This window comes from Cetorhinus maximus, chromosome 31 (genome assembly GCF_964194155.1).
Source record: "Cetorhinus maximus chromosome 31, sCetMax3.hap1.1, whole genome shotgun sequence".
Taxonomy (NCBI): domain Eukaryota; kingdom Metazoa; phylum Chordata; class Chondrichthyes; order Lamniformes; family Cetorhinidae; genus Cetorhinus; species Cetorhinus maximus.
Genome location: NC_135909.1, coordinates 13,898,437 through 13,907,576, shown reverse-complemented (window position 1 = coordinate 13,907,576; position 9,140 = coordinate 13,898,437). Strand labels below are relative to the sequence as shown.

Sequence of the window (9,140 nt, the reverse complement as noted above, 5' to 3'; positions counted from 1 at the left end):
GTTTTACAGCACGGAAAGAGACCCTTCGGCCCATCGTGCCCGCATCAGTCATCAATCCCCTATCTATCCAATCCCATTCTCCAGCACTTGCCCTTTCTCCGGTACATCGATGACTGCTTCAGTCCCGCTACATGCCCTCGTCTGCATCTGGAAAAATGTTTTAATTTTGCTTCCAAATTCTTCCCCTCCATCATTTTCACCGGGTCCATCACTGACACTTCTCTTCCCTTCCTTGACCTCTCAGTTTCAATTTCTGGCGATAGACTGTCCACCAATATCCACTACAAGCCTATCGACTCCCACAGCTACCTCGAATACAAATCCTCACACCCCGCTTCCTGTAAGGTTTCTCTCCCATTCTCTCAGTTCCCTTGCCTCCGTCGCATCTGTTCTGATGATGCCACCTTCAAAAACTGTTCGTCTGACATGTCTTCCTTCTACCTTAACTGAGGTTTTCCATCCACGGTGGTTGACAGGGCCCTCAACTGTGTCCCGCCCATCTCCCGCGCATCTGCCCTCACACCTTCCTCTCCCTCCCAGAACCATGATAGGGTCCCCCTTGTCCTCACTTATCACCCCACCAGCCTTCGCATTCAACGGATCATCCTCCACCATTTCCGCCAACTCCAGCATGATGCCACCACCAAACACATCTTCCCTTCACCCCCCCTGGCGGCATTCCGCAGGGGTCATTTTCTCCGGGACACCCTGGTCCACTCCTCCATCACCCCCTACACCTCAACCCCCTCCCATGGCAAAATAAATTTTTCCAGGTCAAGACGAGAGCATAAAGCAGCACCGAAGCAATCATCGATGTATCGGAGAAAGAGTTGTGGGAGGGGGCCGGAGTAGGACTGGAACAAGGAATGTTCCACATACCCCATAAAGAGACAGGCATAACTGGGGCCCATGCCGGTACCCAAAGCCACATTTTTTATTTGGAGGAAGTGAGAGCTGTTTAAGGAAAAATTGTTCAGTGTGAGAACAAGTTCAGCCAGAAGGAGGAGAGTAGTGGTGGATGGGGATTATTCGGGCCTCTGTTCGAGGAAGAAGCGGAGAGCCCTCAGACCATCCCATTGAGGGATGGAGGTGTAGAGGGATTGGACGTCCATGGTGAAGAGGAGGCGGTTGGGGCCAGGGAACTGGAAATTGTTGATATGTAGGGTGTCAGAGGAATCATGGAAGTAGGTGGGAAGGGACTGGACAAAGGGAGAGAGAATGGAGTCAAGATAGCACGAAGTGAGTTCCGTGGGGCAGGAACAGGCTGACATGATCTGTCTGCCGGGACAGTCCTGTTTGTGGATTTTGGGTAGGAGGTAGAAGCGGGCCGTCCGAGGTTGGGCGACTATCAGGTTGGAAGCTGTGGAAGGAAGATCCCCAGAGGAGATTAGTTCAGGAACAGTCCGTGAAACAATAGCTTGATGTTCAGTGGTGGGGTCATGGTCCAGGGGGAGGTGGGAGGAAGTGTCTGTGAGTTGACGCTTAGCCTCTGCGAGCTAGAGGTCAGTGCGCCAGACAACAACAGCACCACCCTTGTCAGCAGGTTTGATGACAATATCAGGGTTGAACCTGAGAGAACGGAATGCAGCAAGTTCAGAGAGAGAGAGATTAGAGTGGGTGAGAGGAGCAGATAAATTAAGATGACTAATGTCACGCCGACAGCTCTCAATGAAAAGATCAAGAGAAGGTAAGAATCCAGAGGGAGGGGTCCAACTGGAGGGAGAATATTGGAGGCGGGTAAAAGGATCCGTTGAACGGGGAGAGGACTCCTGCCCAAAGGAGTGAGCATGGAGACGAAGGCTGCAGAAGGAAACTGCAGCATCGTGCCGAGCCCGAAATTAATTGAGATGAGGGCGTAAGGGTTTGAAACTAAGTCCCTTGCTGGGCACTGAACGTTCAGCATCAGAGAGGGGAAAGTTAGGGGGTATGGCGAATACACGGCTGGGGCTGCGATTGGAAGATGGGATGGGGACAGAGGGACATGCAGGGGTGGAGGGTCCTGGATGGGTGTTGGTGTCGATGAGTTGTTGGAGCTTGCGTTCCTCTGCACCTGAAAGAAAGAGACAAAGTTTCTTGTTGAGGCGTCGGATGAGACGAAGAACAAAATGAAACTGGGGGCACGGGCAGCTTAGAAATAGGGTGCGGTGGTGCTGCTGGATGGAGAGGTAGAGTGTGTTCATATGGCTCTGAGTGTGGATCTCAGAAGGCGACGAGAACAGCAGTCCAAGGAGTATTGTATGTCCCGGAGATACTTGTAATCCTGGGTGGATTCGAAACATGAGGGTTGGAGCTTCAGTTGAAATCCCCGTGGGGTAAGTCAGAGACGGAGACAGTCACTGAGAAAGGAAATATGGCTGTGAAAGCGGATTTTAGTAAACACCTTGTCAAACACCAGGAGAGAAATGGAAAGCAATGAAAGTGAACAAGGAATAAGAGAGATACGGAAAGCCTGATGGAGAGAAGAGCAATACTTCTTCAAGGTAGGCATTCCTTGAAGTGAAGTGGCAGTCAATTAAACAGAGAGTTAAAAACAAATAACTGCGGATGCTGGAAAGCCAAAACAAAAATAACAGTACCTGGAAAAACTCAGCAGGTCTGGCAGCATCTGCGGAGAGGTACACAGTTAACATTTCGAGTTCGTATGACTCTTCAATAGAACTAAGTAAAAATAGAAAAGAGATGAAATATAAGCTGGTTTAAGGTGGGGAGCGGGGGGTGGGGTGGGGGGGTGGGGGGTGGGGGACAGGTAGCGCTGGATAGAGGGCCAGTGATTGGTGGAGATAGCCAAAAGTTGTCATAGACAAAAGGACAAATCCGTGTTGAGGGTGCCGATATTATCTAAGGAATATGCGAATTAAGGGTAGAAAGCAGGACAAACAAGGTACAGATAGCCCTAGTGGGAATGGGGTGGGATGAAGGGATCGAAATAGGCTAAAAGGTAGAGAAAAAACAATGGATAGAAATATATTTATAAATAATGGAAATCTGTGGGTAAAGAAAAATCTATATAAATTTATGGAAAAAAAGGGGGATCGGAAAGGGGGTGGGGATCGAGGAGAAGTTCATGATCTAAAATTGTTGAACTCAATATTCAGTCCAGAAGGCTGTAAAGTGCCTAGTCGGAAGATGAGGTGCTGTTCTTCTAGTGTGCGTTGAGCTTCACTGGAAAAATGCAGCAAGCCAAGGACGGACATGTGGGCATGAGAGCAGGGTGGAGTGTTGAAATGGCAAACGGCAGGGAGGTCTGGGTAATGCCTACGGACAGACTGAAGGTGTTCCACAAAGCGGTCACCCAGTCTGCGTTTGGTCTCTCCAATGTAGAGGAAACCGCATTAGGAGCAGCTAATGCAGTAGGCTAAATTGAGGGAAGAGCAAGTGAAATGCTGCTTCACTTGAAAAGAGCGTTTGGGCCCTTGGATGGTGAGGAGAGGGGAAGTAAAGGAGCAGGTGTTGCACCTTCTGCGGTTGCACTGGAAGGTGCCGTGGGAGGGGGTTGAGGTGTAGGGGGTGATGAAGGAGTGGACCAGGGTGTCCCGGAGGGCACGATCCCTGTGGAATGCCGCCAGGGGGGTTGAAGGGAAGATGTGTTTGGTGGTGGCAACATGCTGGAGTTGGCGGAAATGGCGGAGGATGATCCTTTGAACGCGGAGGCTGGTGGGGTGATAAGTGAGGACAAGGGGGACCCTATTATGGTTGTGGGAGGGAGATGAACGTGTGAGGGTTGATGCACGGGAGATGGGCAGCACACAGTTGAGAGCCCTGTCAAACACCGTGGGTGGAAAACCTCGGTTAAGGAAGAAGGAAGACATGTCAGAGGAACTGTTTTTGAAAGTGGCATCATCAGAACAGATGCGACAGAGAATGGGCTGGACTCCTTACAGGAAGCGGGGTGTGAGGAGCTGTAGTCGAGGTAGCTGTGGGAGTCGGTAGGCTTGTAATGGATATTGGTGGATAGTCTATCACCAGAAATTGAGACAGCGAGGTAAAGGAAGGGAAGGGAAGTGTCAGAGATGGACCTTGTGAAAATGATGGAGGGGTGGAAATTGGAAGCAAAATTAATAAATCTTTCCAGTTCCAGACGAGAGCATGAAGCAGCACTGAAGTAATCATCGATGTACCGGAGAATGAGTTGTGGGAGGGGACTGTGTTGTGCTGCGTGCCACTGTTCCCGCTGGCTGTATATGTCAACTTTGGAAACTGTTTGAAGAATGAACAGACTGATTCTGGCCTGGCCTGGTGTTTTCTAGTTTCATGAAAAGTTGCCGTGAGAAGGTGAGATTCTTCTGGTCAGTGGTTCAGATAGAAAGTGGGGGCGGACAGGAGCACCCCCCCCCCAACCCCCCCCACCTCCCCCACACCCCCCCACCCCCGTATAACTGGATATGTCGGTGAAACAGCTCCCCTTTACTGAAAGCCTTAAATAAAAGAATAAGAAAAATAGAAAATGTTAAAAATTCTGCCGGTCTGGCGGCACCTGTGGAGAATGAAACAGAGTTAACGCTTTGTGTCCAGTATTTCAGAGTGCTGAAGGACAGTGATATCGGACTCGAAACATTAACCCTATTCTCCCTCCACAGACGCTGCGAGACCTGCTGACTTTCTCCAGCATTTTCTGTTTGTCTTTCAGATTGCCAGCATCCGCAGTGTTTTATTTCTACTCACATGAATGATGACTCATTGATTTGCTTGTAACCTGATCTAAAATCCGACTACAGTGGGACTGTAAACCACAACCTTTGAATACCTTAATTGTCACTGCCTAGAAGTTCAACCCGTTTTCCATTGCGCCGCAGAACCACTTCGGTTTGCGCGTGTTCCTTTCGGATTTCCAACAATGTATAATTGTTCCAAAGTTCAGCAATTTCCAACATTAGACCAGTAATTAGACTTGAAAAGTGTTTCATTCATTGTAACGCGTATTGAGACCCCTTGTGGTTGTTACAACAGCTTTAAAAAGGCAAGCATTCAATTCAAATGCCTCCTTGATATCAAGGGCAGTTGCTGTTACCTCGCCAGTTAAGCTCAGTTCTTCTCCATGTTTGGCCCAAGGTTGCAGTGCAGTCAGGAGCTGAATGGTCCTGGTGTATCCCAAACCAAGCATCAATGAACAGGTTATTGCTGAGTAACTGTTGCTTGATGGCACTGTCGAAGTCCCCATCCATCACTCTTTTTTTGATCAGGAGTAGACTAATTGGCCGGGTTGGATTTATTCTGCTTTTTTTGTGGACAGGGCACACCTGCTGGCCTCGCCAGCGACGCCCACATCTCGTGCAAAAAAAGGAAATGTTCCAGTTCTTGTGTACAAATCTGGTTAAACGACAATGGGATTAATGTCTTCAAGACTCGGCTGCATCTGTTAATCGCTGGGAGTAAATTTGATTGTGGGATTCATGTCATATCCATAAAACTCTGCTTCTGTACCTGAATGAGCTTTGTTCACTCTGGAACCGTTTGTGAGAGTAGAATTCCTTCTTTATGTGTCTTGTACTGTAAGTGAGGGTGGGATAAATTTTGTATCAGTCAGTGGTACTGATTGCCAATGTGGGAGCCATTCTGTATCTATCAGCCATTATTACTGTTAGGGAAATTGGGATTAATTCGTTGGCTAAATGTCTATGGTATTTTCTTATTCACAGTGTAAGAAACATATCTTCTCATTTCTGTTGGACTGTTGTAAAGAACATATCTCTTTATTTCCTGTTGGACTGTGGATTAGAATTACAATGGCTGCATGTTGAAAGACATGCTCATTGGAACAGAATGAGAGATATATACAATGCTGCAATCCTGGAACAGAGTGTGTCATGAAAGACAGGATGGTGCCAGGAAGGATTTCTGGACCAAGGGAGCTGTCTGCCAACATTTTCACTGGCTCCTGACCTGGTGATCAAGGTTTTGTGTGAAGAGTGGTACAGCAGTTAGCTCTTGGCCTGCAAAGAGAAAACATTTAAAATCTCTTTCCTCATATCTCTATAACCAGCTCTCTCTCTGAGGAAACCAGTATAAAAAGGGAAAGGGAAACCACTGTTAGAGACATTGAAAGGCAAGTTGTCATCCAATTAACTAAATTCTGAAAGTGCTGGAAGGCCACCTCGTGTCATCAACAAGATCTGAAAGGAATTTCGAAGACATCAATCAAAATCAACCCATTGAACCCTGTACTCCAGATTGGTGCTAATGAACTGTTTTTTCCAACCCTTAAAATACATGTTTTGTGTGCCTTGTGTGTATGTGTGTGTGTGTGTGTGTGTGTGTGCGTGCGTGTGTATGTAGGGGTTTAAGAAGGGGGTGGAGTTTAAGTTATCGTGTTAGAAGTTAGCAGCTTTTTTTTTTCTTTTGCCATTTGTTAAAGACAATTTGATCAAAACAATTATTTACTTATTAAGTTTACAAACCTAGTGCTCATATTCTGTTAGCCTAAATTAAACAGTTAGGTAGGATTGGGGCAATCTGGTGGCTGATCAAACTTTTTCACATTTGTCGCTGCTCGGGGAGCAGTGGGGTTTGATATTTCAGCGAACTATCCCCAATGAGTCGTGACATTCGGCAGAGCCTCGGTATACAGGTTGATTCCGCCGTTTGATGGGAATATTAGGGTGGGTGATGTGCTGGGCCAGGAGCGTATCAATTATGGTCGAATACAATTCTGCTGCAGCTGATGGCTCTCAGAGCATGAGCCTGGGATCGCTGGATTACTCTTCCAGTGACAGGATCAGATTTCTGCATTTGTCATTCCCAGACACAATATATCTTCGTCATATTCAGTATGTATCTTTGCATCATCTGATACTTTATGAGGTTTTGGTCATAAGTTGAGTCTGTCAGTGGAGCTGTACGTGTGCAATTGATTTGCCTGACAGTCAGCTTCCGGTGCTGTAAATGACCGGGTTTATTCTGTATTAGTCAGTCTTTGGTATTGTAAGCGACTTTCTGAATCTCCTCATCCTGAATCTCACAATGACGCTGTGTGTGTCTGTGTGTGTGTGTGTGTGTGTGTTTGTTGGGTGGCGGCTGGGGGCTGGGGTGTGTGTGGTTGTGCGTGTGTGTGTCTGTGTGATTAACTCATTATCACTCAGTGCTACTGAATGTGAGTGTGGATTAATTCTCCCCTCGTCTTTGCCAATTCCTAAGAAATGCTTAGACTGCGTGAGGTGTAATTGCGCGGCGGGGGGTGGGGTAGGGGGAGGTGTGTCGGGGAGGGAGGGATTGAAATCCATGGTACAGGATGATGAGTGTGGGAACAGCCGACTTTAAAACATGTGTGTAGGAAAGTGAAGAGAGAACATGTATGTGAGGAGATCACAGAAAATCTATGGCTGAAGCTGCCCCGAGAGACAAGTTTTGGGTTATCAGTGAAAAAAACTCCTGTAATGAAGGCACAAAATCAGAAACAGGAAATGCGGGGAATATTCAGCAGGTCCGAAAGCAGCTGTGGAGAGATATTCCTGTCGCCAGGATGTAATTTTCCAATGGACACTTCAAGTCGCTCAGATCTTACACTCTCATCACCTTCGTGTGAGGAACAGGTCGGGCGGGAATTGGGTCTTTGTTGATTTGAGCAAACAGAGCAATGCAGCAATGAGAAGCTCCTCACCCCCCGGCGGCTTGGGGAAGGATGGGTCTCAGTTACAGGAACCTGACAGGTGCTGAAAAAAGGAAAATCACATCGAGCTTCTAATGCAATGAAGGTGAAAATAGAATCCAAAACATTTGTGCAAAGTTCAATGGGTTAGTGTCCCAATACATCACAGCTGCGATTTATGGCGGCCGAGTGGTCTGAAGTGCTGTGTTTATATTGCCCTATTCTTCTGGAAGCGTGGGTGCCGAATCCCCCTCCTGACATTAACTTTCCTTCCACAGCTCATTCCAAACCCGCCACTCCTGCCGGCGAAAAGGACAAGGGCAGCAGACGCATGGGAACACCATCACCTGCAAACACACTACATTAAACTGAAAAATAGGACAAGCGCATCACTGCTTCCCTTGGAAAAGGTGTTTGGGTTTTGAGGAGATAAAAAGCTGACGTTGTATCCCCTGCATTAGCACAGAAAGGTGCGGTTAAAAGGGGAGGGGATATTGGCGGTAGAGCAGCGGTCGCGGAGGGGATTGTCCCTTCAGTATGGTGAGTTCCCCATTCAGTGGAGCCACACACCGCCCTGACTTAGAAATATATCGCCACCCCTTCCCTGTCGCTGGGTCACAATCCTGTTCCGCCCTTCAGCTGGATCCTGGATCATCTGTATCTGAGCTCCATCTTCCTGGCAGGATTTCACAGACAATCATAGCAGTGTTGATTCAAAAAAACCTCGATCCACCTCATTTTTAAAATTGTCATTTGACTCTAAGTTTCGTTCGCTTTTTGGGAGGAAAGTTCTAATTTTTCACCACCCTTTGTGTGAAGTGTCTCTTTAACACATCATGAAAGGCTCTCCACTCATTATATACTTTACCCCAGTTTTCTGGACCGAAGTCGTGCCAGATCTGCGACATATAACTAACTGTTCATGAGACATCTAAACCGGCATTGGGCTCTGTGGCTGAGTTGGTTAAAGTGCCTGTTTAGTAAACAGGAGACCCTGGGTTCAAGTCCTAGCGGAGCCTCGCTTCCATTTACAAGTTTTGAGCTGATTTGAGCAAATACTTCGTAACAGTGCAAAACATTTCTTGGTTCTGATGAGTATTTCCAAATTGCTAGCTCAAATTGCCTTCCCTTGTACAGCAGGTTTTCTTCTAACATTTCAACACAACTGAAGAAGAGATTTGTGGAAAGTGGCCACTCACACTGAGAAACCCTCCCTCGTGTGACTCCACCGGAAGAGATGGGCGCTATTCTATTTAACAGTTGAAGTTCAGAACACTGACATCCAGATTTTGGAAGAACAAGACAACAGAGCAAGGTAAACATCACTGGGTCAGCGATAGGATTCAAACTTCATCACCGGAAATAAGAGGAAGAGAAGTGAACAATAGTTTACTGTGTGAACGCTGTAACAAGCATTTGGCAAATTCTGCTTGCCGAGACCTCACTGAAGATGTGCAATGAACCTGTTTTCCACTCCGTTTAAAATGCTGAACATTCTGAGTCTACATGTAGGTGGATATTTAGTTTAAATTTATTTGTGAAAAAGTGTCAATTGTTT

General features: G+C 47.0%; 1 non-coding gene across 1 annotated transcript; it reads left to right on the top strand.

Annotated features, from left to right (window-relative positions):
* Nucleotides 1–8,527: 8,527 nt before the first annotated feature.
* On the top strand, nt 8,528–8,601 carry trnat-agu (transfer RNA threonine (anticodon AGU)). The gene has a single exon. It is a non-coding gene; the product is annotated as a tRNA-Thr (tRNA).
* Nucleotides 8,602–9,140: the final 539 nt, after the last annotated feature.